General features: G+C 38.6%; 1 protein-coding gene across 2 annotated transcripts in view; it reads left to right on the top strand.

The window, feature by feature from the left end:
• Positions 1-14,551, top strand: part of BMP2K (BMP2 inducible kinase) — a 114,710-nt gene that overhangs the window by 33,800 nt on the left and 66,359 nt on the right. The gene's annotated exons all lie outside the window — the stretch shown is intronic.

Here is a 14,551-nt window from a genome sequence, read left to right on the forward strand (position 1 = left end):
CTACTTAACTATTAATATTATATAGGATTATGTAATATAATGTTATGTATTGCTAGATATTTGTACGTGAAAACAAGTCTATCTTATTAGAATTTCATATATACATGTGAAATAAGATTGAGATGACAAATAGAAGGCTAGTTAATTTTAAACATAATAGCTTCTTTCTTTCTGAACTTCATAAAAATAGTTTAGAAATTAGTGTATATGTATGTATAAGTTTGATCTTTTTGATGAAAATTACAAATAAATGAGTATTTTCATGAAGTAATCTCTTTTTTGTCCATTGATAAGTAATTTTAACATGTTTCAGAAGTCATTAAAAATTTTAGGACCATTTTATAAAATACACAGATTAATTTTTTGACCTTTCATGTACTGGCTTCCACTGTTTTTTCTTTCCATCTCAAAACATTGAAACCTATCAAAAACTTTTATCTAGTTTAGTTGACTTGGTTAGGGGCAGGTTGTAACTATTTTTGAAATTCTGTTCCGTCTCAAAAAGTGGGAAATTTCCCATATTGTAGTTATCAAAAAAATTTTATGATGAGTCTGCGAAGTCTTTTTCAAACTGTATTTGAGAACTGTGTTACATTTTTAGCAATGTTGTGGAAGAAATCAGTGTTAGTAACTTTGGTGACTATTCATATTTTGAGTCTGGGTATATAATGTCTATACCAGCAAAATATAATTTCTTTTGTTTAGTATAAGCTGGATCCTAAAGTGGTATTAAGTATTGCAGGAAACTATCTATATGGTAGGCTTCTGTTGTGGCTCAGCTGGTAAAGAATCCACCTGCAACGCGGGAGACCTGGCTTTGATTTCTGGGTTGAAGATATTCCCTGGAGAAGGGAAAGGCTACCCACTCCAGTATTCTGGCCTGGAGAATCCCATGGACTGTATAGTCCCTGGGGTTGCAAACAGTTGGAAACAACTGAGCAACTTTCATTCACATTATATGGTATTAACCCACTTTATCTTACTGTTACCTAACACCCCAAATGCAGGAGTATCACAGTGCTAAATCATTGATTTTTGTTTGTAAGCTTCTGCTTTGGAAACATTTTATATCATTCTTAGTTAATGAGAAATGCATGATCTTTGCATTCTATAGAAATAACCTTATAGATGAGGGCTAGCTTCTGAAGCTTGATCCTACTGCTCATGTGCTTGATGCCTATGTAGGACTCTCTTAAACTACAAACAAAAGTTTGCAGTTGAATACATCTCAACTTAGTGAACTAAAAAAAGGAATTTTATTCTTTGAAAGACAAGAGACTGTCCTGAAAGCAGCTGTGCCTGAAGTCAATTGAGCTTGCTTTGTATATATAGTAATCCTTTGGTACCCACAGGAGATTGGTTCCAGGACCACTTGGGGTCACCAAAATCTGAGGATCCTCAAGTCCCTTAGATAAAATGGTATTGCATTTGCATGTAACCTACGTATATCTTGTAGTCTTTAAATCATCTCTAGATTACTTATAATACCTAATACATTGTAAATGCTGTGGGAATAGTTGTCAGCATGTGGCAAATTCAACTTTTGCCTTTTGGAACTTTATGGAATTTTTTTTTTTGGGGGGCGGGATGTTTCAGTCTTGGTTGGTTGAATCTGCAAATGTGGAAACTGTGGATATGGAGGGCCTAGTGTAGTCTATTATATGTTTAAAATTATAATAGTGTTATTACAAGCATCTTTAATGCTTCCACAAACTGTTGTCCTATATGACATTATTTGCATATTTATTTGCATGTTGCTTGAAATACAGGTTTCTGCTTTTTCACTAATAATTTTTTTATGGTAGAATTCTATGAATAAAATCATGAGAAGAAGAATATGAATATTTTAAGGTTCTTAATACATGGTATGTAATCTTAAAGTATGGTTATGATGAAAATATTTTACTAATTTCCACATCCACCAAGAGCATATAAAAGATTATCGATTTTAGAGCATCCTTGATGACAAGTTTAATGAGGCTTTACTTTTTGTGTATGGGAAATTTTTTTGGGATGCAGGAATACAACTATCCTCTTGTCTATAGCTAATGATAGATTGATTAAAAACTAAGGTATAAATAAGGATAGCTCTTAAATATATCTCTTTCCCTTTGCTACTTTCTCTGGAGTTTATACTTGGAAATCGAATTGCCAATTCCACATCCCAACTGAATGTCCAACAGGCATCTCTAACTTAACATGTCCCAGACTGAGAACTTACTCTACCCCAAACCTTCCCTGTTGTCTGTTAAGAACTGTTAAGATTTTGAGATTTACCTTACTTGTAAGTTGGAACTTCCCTGGTGGCTCAGTGGTAAAGAACTCACCTTCCAATGCAGGAGATGCAGGTTCAGTCCCTGGGGTGGGAAGATCCCTTGGAGAAGGAAATGGCAACCCACTCCAGTATTCTTGCCTGGGAAATCTCATGGACAGAGCCTGGTAGGCTACAGTCTGCGGGACTGCAAAAAGTTGGACATGACTTACTGACTAAACAACCAGTTGAATTAGCCTGCTGTAGTTTCATAGATTCTGACAGAAGACATGAGAGAAAGGATTTTGTTACTGCAGTATCTGTATCCAGAATACCAGGGTTTGCTCCACTTCCTAGAGCCTCGGTTCCCAGAGGGCAACGTGAAAGAGCCAGGTATGCCTGTGCGTATAGTGGGGTTATACTGAGTTGGCAAAGGTTCAAAACCCAAATTAACTTTTTGGCCAACTCAGTTTTACAGGAGAGGAACACCAAGTTTAGGGAACCAGATGTTTTTATAATGGTTATTATATTTGCTCCAGGAGAGTTGGGGGCCAGGTATTATCATTATTATCCTGGGCAGTAAACAAACCTTCCCTTTGCTCCAAAGGAGGTACAGGGGCTCTTGTCTTTCTGAAGCTGTTCATTACATAGACAGTCTTGAAAAGATCGTCCAGAGCAAAGACAGTCAGTGCCTCTGCCTGCAAATAGGCAGAGATGTGAGAGATGCGTGTTCAATTGTTTTCCAGCACAGTCTTCTCCATCTCAGCGGTGACTTCATCCTTCCACCTTCTCAGTCCAAAAACCTTGAAGTCATTTTTAGCTCCTGTTTTTCTCACATCCAGGGTTGTCAAGAAATCCTGTCAGCTCTATCTTAAAATTGTATCTAGATTTCTTTTTTTTCCCCATTTCTCACTAGTCCCACTGCCCTGCTCAACACCACTGTTATCTTTCAGCAGAATTAGTGTAGTAGTTACCAGCCGGCTTCCCTACCTCCAGTGTTGTGTGTCTCATTCTGTTTCCTCAGATAGCTGGAGCGGCCATGTCGAAATATGATCCAGGTAAGTCGCTCCTGCTCCGTGGCTTCCCATTTTACTTAGAGCAAAAGGCAACGTCTTTACCCTCATCCATACCCAAGAGCCTGTGTGATCTGGCTCCCTCTTAACCCTTTGACCTTTTTTTGGTTACATTTGCCTTTGCTCATTCTGCTGCAGAATTTCTGGTCCCTTTGTTGTTGTTTTTGGTTTCTGAGTTGTTTTCAACTCTGCGACTCCATGAACTGCAGCACACCAGGCTTCCTTCTCTTTCACTGGCTCCCGGAGTTTGCTCTGAATCATGTCCACTGATTCAGTAATGCCATCCAACCATCTCATCCTCTGTCTCCCACTTCTCCTCTTGCCTTCAGTCTTTCCCAGCATCAGGGTCTTTTCCAGTGAGTTATAGCTCTTTGTATCAGGTGGCCAAAGTGTTGGAGCTTCAGCTTCAGCATCAGTCCTTCCAATGAATATTCTGGGTTGATTTCCTTTAGGATTGATTAGTTTGATCTCCTTGCTGTGCTAGGGACTCTCAAGAGTCTTCTCCAACACCATGGTTTGAAAACATCAATTTTTTTTCGGTGCTCAGCCTTCTGGATGGTCTAGCTCTCAGATTTGTACATGACTGCTTGAAAACTATGGCTTTCACTATATGGACCTTTGTCAGCAAAGTGATGTCTCTGCTTCTTAATATGCTATCTAGGTTTGTCATAGCTTTTCTTCCAAGGAGCAAGCGTCTTTGAATTTCATAACTGCAGTCACCATCCACAGTGATTTTGGAGTCCAAGAAAAGAACGTCTGTCACTTTCTCCACTTTTCCCTATCTATTTGACATGAAGTGATGGGACCAGGTGCCAAGAGCCTGTGTGATCTGGCTCTCTTTTAACCCTTTGACCTCTTTTTTCTGTTACTCTGCCCTTTGTCCATTCTGCTCTAGGCTTTCTGGTCCCTTTGCTATTTTTCAAACGGATCAGTAGGCTTCTTCCTTAGGGCTTTTGCATACCTTCTTTTATCTCCCTGGAATGAACTTGCCCTGTTATCTCTGTGGCTCATTCCCTCACTTCCCATCTTTGAATATTCAAAGTCACGCCAGGCTTCTCTAGGCATCTAGCATCTAGATTAAGCATTTCAACCTCATCCCTCCCTCCGCCCAACACAGATTTACAGTCTACCATCCATCTCAAATTTAATTTTTTCTCTCCTCAGAATGTGTCATCTTTTATATGGCATATATTTTACTTGTATATCTTGTTTCAACCTCCCTAGGACATAAGCTCACAAAAGGTACAGGGGTTTCTCTGAATTACTTATAGTTTTGTTTCTAGCACATAAAACAGTGCTTGGTACCTTGTGAGCAATTAATATATATTGTCCAATGAATGAATGATTTACATGGTAAAGAAGTGAAATTCTGTCTTCTAAATTTGTAGTGTATATTAAAAGTCCAATATCCAGTCAAAATGATGAATCAGTGGTTAATTACTTTTTATTCACAGAAGATCAGTGTAGTAATTGTAATTTGTCAGTTAAACTGTTTGTAGCAGATTCAGTTTATTAATGTTAAGTCATTCAATCAGTAAATATTTGAGTGCCAGGCAAGGTGGAAGGCATTGATGATACTGGGATAAGTGAGGTGTATGCAGTTTCTTCCTTACAGAGCTTATGACCCAGTTGAAGGGAGAGGCACTAAGTATAATAGGTATAATTACTGTGAAAGGCAGAGGAACTAGAGATTATTATTTCCTCTTATCAAGAGGAAAACTCTGGGTATTAGGAGGGGAGGACATTGTTTCCTCTCAGTAACCCCATTTTTCTCGTTTCTCCTAAATTGTAATTTTATTCCCAGATCCTACATAGACTTTTCTTCTGGAGTAACAAAGACAGGTGTGGATATAAAAACATCACAACATGAGATTTATGAGAAAAACCCCTCTGGCTTCATCTTATCAGTGTTGTGTAATTGGACTAGGTGCTTACCTTCTTTCTCAGCTTTTAGCTTATTCCTCATCTGCAGAACGGGCCTAAGTTAAATTGCTTCATAACGTTACGAGAACTAAATAAGATAGTGCACAGCAATGCACTGTAGACAGACCCTTTGCCGTCCGAGCCACCAGGGAAGGCCTTTGTGTGGAGTTAGGGCTGTGTGAATGCAGTCCTCTTGCCTTTTCTCTTTCCACCTCCCCCCTCTTTTCTCCAGCCAGTCAAATGTACCTGACTTATTCTTTCATTACCTTGTACCAGATAGCACAAACGGATATGATAACTTTAGCATGAATTTAAGTTAGTAATTCTTTTTAGAGATATTTTCACTTTTAAAAATAAAACTTCTGGAGTCCTTGCTTTAACCTAGAGTAACGAAAGTCTGATGTATCACAGGCCAGTGGTCATTGGCTCAAATCCTGCAGCCAAATAAGTGCCTGTTCCACTTAACTTGAAGATAGTTTTCAAATGACATTGTTTTCTTTGGCAGTGGTTGAAACCAGAAGTTGCTGACGGCTTAGTATTTTTTCTATCTTGTTGACTAGCATGCTGTCTGATGATATACACAATACAGAAAAAGACCATGTGTAATTATATCCATTCCTCTCATCTCTCTTCATTCCCCAGGGAAACAAACTTGATAGAAGTAAACACTACTAAAGCCCAGTCTTTCATAAACATGAAGTGCTTGTGTGTATCAGGATATTGGAACCGTAGGTATCTAAGATACCATAAACATTTTCTGTGGCGAGAGACTTATGGTGCCTTTGGGGAAGTTATGAGTCTGGCTAATCAGCAGCAGCATTGTTATTCTTGTAAAATAATAATTCTCAGTGGTGGTGGTGGGGTTGTTGGATGGCAAGGGAGAGAGGAATTACTTGGAGAAAAACATCCTGAGTCTCTTGTTCTTTTTCTTCCAAGTTTATTATGAAAGATTTCAAAATGTACAGAAAATTTGAAGGAGTAGTACTGTTAATAACCATATGAAAATCATCTAGATTCAACTACTGATAACATTTTACCATTCCATTCTTCATACATTTTTTTAAAAACATGGATAATTTTGAGTCAGGACTGTGCATTAGGAGAATTATTGTTCATTTTCTTAGGTGGAACAAAGGTATTATATAGGATAATGTCTGCATTTTAAGAATGTATGTGTGTTTAAATACTCATGAAATATTAATACTAAGAATAAAATAACATGAATTCACAACTCACTTTTAGGTAATTCACTGCTAGCCAAAAGCACGTTTTATGGTTTCTTTCAAAATAGAGTTTAATCGAGGATTAGGTATTTGATTATAATCTCATTTAAAATCTAGGATAACCCTACGCCCCTCATTAAAAAAATTTCAGTTTTTTTAAACTAAAAAAAAAAAAAAAAAAAAAAGGTTCACCCAGTTCTTCCAATCCCCCCACCCTTCACCTCTGGAAACTACCAGTTTATTCTGTCTGTGAGCTTAGGTTTTTTTATATTTATTTAAAAAATATTTTTAGATTCTACATGTGAGAGAGATCATATGGTGTTTGACTTTCTCCATCTGACTGACTTCGCTCAGCATAATGCCCTTGAGGCTCCTTCATGTTGTTACAGATGGCAAGATTTCCTTCTTTTTCATGGATGAGTACTGTTCCTCTCTGTGTGTGTGTGTGTGTGTGTGGCACAGGTTTTAAATCTATTCACCCATCACTGGCCAAGCTGCTTCCGTATCTTGGCTATTGTGAATAATGCTACAGCGGCTATGGGAACACACGTGGTGTGGTGGTTTGCTCTTCTTTCTTGAGATTGCTTTGGCTCCATGGGAAACTTATAGGTTCCATACAAATTTTAGAATTTTTGGTCCTATTTTTGTGAAAAACGCCACTGAAATTGATAGAGATTGCATTGAATCTGTAGATTGCTTTGAATAGTATGGAACTTTAAACCGTATTAGTTTTTCCATTCCATGAGTATGAAGTATCTTCCATCTGTTTGTGCCTTCTTCAGTTACTTTCATTAATGTCTTGTAGTTTTCAAGATACAGATATTACACTTTCTTGGCTAAAATTTTTTCTAGGTATTTTATTCTTTTTTATGCAGTTGCGAATGGGGTTGTTTCCTTAATTTCTCTTCTGGTAATTCATTATTAGTGCATAGAAATGCAGCATATTTTTGTGTATTGATTTTATATCCTGCAACTTTACTGAATTCATTTATTCTAACAATTTTTTAAATGAAGTCTTTATTAGGGTTTTTTTTTAATATAAAATATCATATCATCTGTGAATAGTGACAGTTTTATGTTGAATAGGAGTGGTGAGAGTGGATATCCTTGTCTTATTCCAGATCGTAGTGGAAGAGCTTTCAACTTTTCTTTGACTTTTGAAGTGAAGTGAAAGTCCCTCAGTTGTGTCTGATTCTTTGTGACCCCATGGACTATACAGTCCATGGAATTCTCCAGGCCAGAATACTGGAGTGGGTAGCCTTTCCCTTTTCCAGGGGATCTTCCCAACCCAGGAATTGAGCTGGGGTCTCCTGCCTTGCAGGCAGATTCTTTATCAACTGAGCTATGAATCATCTAATATTATTTTGTTACTGTCTCTTTCTCCTTTTAAGTCTGTTAATATTTGCTTCATATATTTAGGCTCTCCTATTTTGGGTGCAGAAATATTTACAAATGTTATATCTTCTTGTTGGATTGACCCCTTTATCATGTAGCACCCTTCATTGTCTCATATTACAGTCTTTGTTTTCAAGTTTGTTTTGTCTAATGTAAGTGTAGCTACTCCAGCTTTCTTTTGGTTTCCATTTGCATGGAATATTTTTTTAATTCCTTCACTTTGATTCTGGGTGTCCTTACATCTAATGTGAGCCTTTAGTAGAGAGCATATAAGTTGGTCTTTTAAAAAATTTATTCAGCCACTCTGTGTCTTTGATTAGGGAATTTAGTTCATTTACATTTCAGTTAAGTAGGTGCTTACTGCCATTTCACTAATTTTTTTTTTCATGTTTTTTGTTCTTTGTGCCTGTCTTCTCTTGTTTTTTTTTTTTTCTTTGATGGTTTTATGGTTTGATGATTTTCTTTAATGGTGTGCTTATATTTCTCTTTATATTTTCTGTCTGTATTTACTACAGGCATACCTTGTTTTATTGTGCTTTATTTTATTGCACTTCCCAGATACTGCCTTTTTTTTTTTTTTTTTAAACAAATGGAAGGTTGGTAGCAACTTCGCATTGAGCAAGTCCATCAGGACCATTTTTTCTAACATCTTTTGCTCACTTTGTGTCTCTGTGTCACATTTTGGTAATTCTTTCAATATTTTAAACTTTTTCATCATTATATTTTCCTTGGTGATTTGTGATCAGTGACATTTGCTGTTATTAGTAAGACTCCCTGAAGGCTGAGATGGTAGTTAGTATATTTTTGCAATGAAGTGTTTTTTAATTAGTGTGCACATTTTTAAAAGACATGATGCTGCTGTACTATTAATAAACTATAGTAAACATAGCTTTTTATATAATGGGAATCCAGAAAATTTGTATGACTAGTTTTATTGAAGTATGCATTGTTAGAGTGGTCTGGAACTGAATGTGCAATATCTCCAAGGTATGCCTATATAGGCTCTTTGCTTTGTGGTTACCAAGTCTTAACATATGACAACTTATATCTGCAGTAGTCTATTTAAAATTGAAAACACTGAAGTTTAATCCCATTGTGAAGCTCAACATTATTGCTCCTTCCCCTCCACATGTTATATTATTGATGCCACATTTTACATCTTTTTATCTTGTGTATCACTTAATTGTAATCATAGTTATTTTTCTTACTTTTTTCTTTTAACCATCATACTAGTTTATAAATGGTTAAACTTTTACCTTCACTAGTATTTATATTTCCAGTGAGACTTGTTCATTTATGTGTTCTTGTTACTACTTAGTACCCTTTCTTTTCAGCTGAAAGAAGTCCATTTAGCAAATTTCTTCTAAGATCCATTTAGTGGTAATAAGCACGTTTAGGTTTTGCTTGTCTGGAAAACTCTTTATCTCTCTCACTTCCAAGTGATAACTTTGCCAGGTAGAGTATTATTGGTTAGAAGTTTTTTCTTTCAGTTCAGTTCAGTTCAGTTCAGTCGCTCAGTCGTGTCCGACTCTTTGCGACCCCATGAATCTCAGCACGCCAGGCCTCCCTGTCCATCACCATCTCCCGGAGTTTGCTCAGACTCATGTCCATCGAGTCCGTGATGCCATCCAGCCATCTCATCCTCGGTCGTCCCTTTCTCCTCCTGCCCCCAATCCCTCCCAGCATCAGAGTCTTTTCCAATGAGTCAACTCTTCGCATGAGGTGGCCAAAGTACTGGAGTTTCAGCTTCAGCATCATTCCTTCCAAAGAAATCCCAGGGCTGATCTCCTTCAGAATGGATTGGTTGGATCTCCTTGCAGTCCAAGGGACTCTCAAGAGTCTTCTCCAACACCACAGTTCAAAAGCATCAATTCTTCAGCGCTCAGCCTTCAGCACTTTGCATATATCATGCCACTTCCTTTGCAAAGTTTCTCCTGAAAAATCTGCTTATAGTCTTATTGGAGGTTCTCTTGTACAACAACAACTTGTTTTTCTCTTCATGCTTTTAATGTTCTTTCCTTGTCTTTAACTTCTGATATTTTAATTATAATGTGTCTTGATGTGGGTATCTTTCAGTTCAGTTCAGTTCAGTCGCTCAGTTGTGTCCGACTCTTTGCGACCCCATGAATCGCAGCACGCCAGGCCTCCCTGTCCATCACCATCTCCCAGAGTTTACCCAGACCCACGTCCATCGAGTCCGTGATGCCATCCAGCCATCTCATCCTGGGTTGTCCCCTTCTCTTCCTGCCCCCAATCTCTCCCAGCATCACAGTCTTTTCCAGTGAGTCAACTCTTCTCATGAGGTGTCCAAAGTACTGGAGCTTCAGCTTTAGCATCATTCCTTCCAAAGAAATCCCAGGGTTGATCTCCTTCAGAATGGACTGGTTGGATCTCCTTGCAGTCCAAGGGACCCTCAAGAGTCTTCTCCAACACCACAGTTCAAAAGCATCAATTCTTCGGCACTCAGCCTTCTTCACAGTCCAACTCTCACATCCATACATGACCACTGGAAAAACCATAGCCTTGACTAGACGGACCTTAGTCAGCAAAGTAATATCTCTGCTTTTGAATATACTATCTAGGTTGGTCATAACTTTTCTTCCAAGGAGTAAACGTCTTTTAATTTCATGGTTGCAGTCACCATCTGCAGTGATTTTGGAGTCCAAAAAAATAAAGTCTGACACTGTTTCTACTGTTTCCCCATTTATTTCCCATGAAGTGATGGGACCAGATGCCATGATCTTCGTTTTCTGAATGTTGAGCTTTAAGCCAACTTTTCCACTCTCCTCTTTCACTGTCATCAAGAGGCTTTTTAGTTCCTCTTCACTTTCTGCCATAAGGGTGGTGTCATCTGCATATCTGAGGTGATTGATATTTCTCCTGGCAATCTTGATTCCAGCTTGTGTTTCTTCCAGTCCAGTGTTTCTCATGATGTACTCTGCATATAAGTTATGGAACTCTGGGCTTCCTGGATCTGCATATCTGTTTTTTCCCTTAGGTTAAGGAAAATTTAGCTATTATCTCTTCAGATAAGATTTCTGCTCCTTTCTATCTCTCTTTTCCTTCTGGGAGCCCTATTTTGTGAATTTTAGTTCGTTTGATGTTGTCCCATAGACCCCTTAAACTATCTCCACTGTTTTCCATTCTTTTTTCTTTTTGCTGCTGTGATCGGCTGAGTTCCACTGCCTTGTCTTAGAGTTGACTGAACTCTTTGTTCTACTTCATCCAGTCTGCTGTTGAACCCCTCTAGTGTATTTTTCAGTTCAGTTATTGTATTCTACAGGTCTGTGACTTCTGTTTGGTATTTGCTTATATTTTTTAAACCTCTGATGAAGTTCTCACAGTTCATCTATTCAGTTTCGTAAGCATCTTTATGATTATTGCTCTTTAGCAGATAAGTTACTTATCTCTCTTTCATTAAGGGTTTTTGTTTTCCTGAGGTTTTATCTTGTTCTTTTATTTGGAACATATTCCTCTGTTTCTTCATTTTGCTTGTCTCTCTGTGTTGGTTTCTATACCATAGGTGAACAGCTGGTCAGTTTGGAAGGAGTGGCCCTGTGTAAGAATGAACTTTGAGATTCAATCCTGCCTCAGCTTTTGGTTATCTTGTAAACATCTGTCCTTGTCCAGGTAGCCTGTTACATTTTTAATACCTACCAGTAGTTTTGGATGTGCTCTGACTTGTCATTGTCCCAAAGGGCAGAATCTCAGCACCTGGCTGCAGGCTTCCTGGAAGTCAAATCCTCAGACACCAGCTTTTAAAAGTATGCAGATATGTACAGGCTTATGAGACCAAAAGTCTGCTCGCCACCAGAACCAGGTGATCTGGAGGTCTCCCCTGAGTAGCAGGGTCAGAAACTGGGACTCCAGATGAGGGTATAAGCTCTTCTCTGGGTGATACCACTGAGCTGGAGCAGGGCAGAGGGAGAATGCCAAGATGGCAACCAAAGCCTGTGTTCCTTTGTAGGCCACCAAATGTGGATCAGACCTGAAGATTGACCCTTAGGGTGAAGCTCCAGAACAAGTAAAGAGGCCGCCTTCACAGAAAGTCTTGGGTATGCCCATTACCTACTAATGAAGAAAATGATCTTACTTTCAGATGGGCTTCCCTGGTCGCTCAGTGGTAAAGAACCTGCCTGCCAGTGCAGGAGACATGAATTCAGTCCTTGGGTCAGGAAGATTCCCTGGAGAAGGAAATGGCAACTCACTCCAGTATTCTTACCTAGAAGATCTCATGGACAGAGGAGTCTGACAGGCTACAGTCCATGGGGTAGCAAATGAATTAGACACAACTTAATGACTAAACAATAACAGCAACAACAACTTTCAAATAGTTAACCAACAAAAATCATGTTTTATGGTTTCTTCTAAAACTAGTAATTAATCAAGAACTATGTGTTACATTTGATGGTAATGTGATTCTGCTCCATTTTTGTCCTCCACATATGGAATACTGTACAAGACAACTAACCAGAGTCAGGGTCCCAGACTTTGTCTTAGTGTCACTTTGTGTTATTTTCCTTATTATTTTAGCCCCTGTTATCTGTAAAGTGGAATTTAGGCCTTTAAGATTTATTAGGTTAAAGATATTTCACAGATGATGCTGTTTAATTCATTTTCTATCACATCAGGAAGCATGTAATGTCCATATTAATGCCAGTATTAGCCACCCCCAGATTTCTTTTGTGAAAAGAAATGCTTTTCCTTTTGATGCTTTGACACCATGTGAATATCCTATTTTTCATAAACCTTTCGTGGATTTTGGCATACAGTGATGATCCTCACTGAGTCAGTTTCATAATATCGTATTTCTCAGCTTTGATGCCTTCTCCCAATTCCATTGACAATCTCTGTCACTTGGGGAATGAGTAGGGTCCATCAATGTGTTGGGCAAGAAAATGAGTTGAGGATCTCAGTTACAGAAAACAGATAATGGTATCTAATTTTATGTCACTTTTTCAAAATTGGATTTTCAGTTCTTTGGAAAAAAAATACTGATTAGGAGCTGAGAGACATAATTAGCAAATTATGTCTGATGAATTGACTTCTTGGTAGTGATTGGAAAATTTTTATAGTTGTAATCAGGTTATGTCAAGTAAATTAGCATATGTTAGATTTCAGTTCAGTTCAGTCACTCAGTTGTGTATGGCTCTTTGTCACCCTATGAACCGCAGCATGCCAGGCCTCCTTGTCCATCACCACCTGCCGGAGTTTACCCAAACTCATGTCCATTGAGTCGGTGATGCGATCCAACCATCTCATCCTCTGTCATCTGCTTCTTCTCCTGCCTTCAGTCTTTCCCAGCATCAGGGTCTTTTCAGATGAGTCAGCTCTTTGCATCAGGTGGCCAAAGTATTGGAGTTTCAGCTTAACATCAATCCTTCCAATGAACACCCAGGACCGGTTTCCCTTAGGATGGACTGGTTGGATCTCCTTGCATTCCAAGGAACTCTCAAGAGTCTTCTCCAACACCACAGTTCAAAAGCATCAATTCTTCTGTGCGCAACTCTCTTTATAGTCCCAACTCTCACATCTGTACATGACTACTGGAAAAACCATAGCCTTGACTAGACATACCTTTGTTGACAAAGTGATGTCTCTGCTTTTGAATATGCTGTCTAGGTTGGTCATAACTTTCCTTCCAAGGAGTAAGCGTCTTTTAATTTCATGGCTGCAGTCACCATCTGCAATGATTTTGGAGCCCAGAAAAATAAAGTCAGCCACTGTTGCCACTGTTTCCCCATCTGTCTGCCATGAAGTGATGGGACCAGATGCCATGATCTTCGTTTTCTGAATGTTGAGCTTTGAGCCAACTTTTTCACTCTCTTCTTTCACTTTCATCAAGAGGCTTTTTAGTTCCTTTTCATTTTCTGCCATAAGGGTGGTGTCATCTGCATATCTGAGGTTATTGATATTTCTCCTGGCAATCTTGATTCCAGCTTGTGCTTCATCCAGTCCAGCGTTTCTCATGATGTACTTTGCATATAAGTTAAATAATGTTAGATGTTAGATTTAACAAGGGACTAAAAAATACCACCTCCCCCCGCCCCACCCAGAGCACTTAGTTAATTCAAAAGTGACTCAACAGTTATGTTCTAAACACATTAATTACTTGTCCTCTGTCCATGGCAATTCTCCAGGCCAGAATACTGTAGTGGGTAGTTGTTCCCTTCTCCAGGGGATCTTCTCAACCCAGAGATCGAACCCAGGTCTCCTGCATTGCAGGCGGGTCCTTTACCAGCTGAGCCACAAGGGAAGCGTTCTAGAAGGACTATCAAACTGATGAAAGTGACATAAAATATCCTATGCCAAAATGAGTTTTAAAAACTTCAGGTGGAAATCTTTGTTTAAATGTAACAGAAGTAATTGTTCTTTAGAATACCTGTATATTTCAGATATTGATGCTTTCTCAGGTGCAGTGAACAGACTGTGGCATAAATAATGAGGACATTTGTTATCTAGCATGAGAGATCCCAAAGGCTTGTCTAATTCAGTAGCCTAACTATGTTAGTATTCTGGGTCATTTTTTTCTCTTACTCTTTTTTCCATCATAGCCACGTATGGTTACCCTAGGTCTAAACATTACGTTCTTACACAACAAAATCCAAAAGCTGGAAGGAAGAGAAAGGCCTTCTTCGTAAAACTCTCTCCCCCTCTGCCCCCGGCCCCCACCCCCCACCCGCGGA

The sequence above is a fragment of the Oryx dammah genome, unplaced genomic scaffold (assembly GCF_014754425.2).
Source record: "Oryx dammah isolate SB20612 unplaced genomic scaffold, SCBI_Odam_1.1 HiC_scaffold_3, whole genome shotgun sequence".
Lineage (NCBI taxonomy): Eukaryota > Metazoa > Chordata > Mammalia > Artiodactyla > Bovidae > Oryx > Oryx dammah.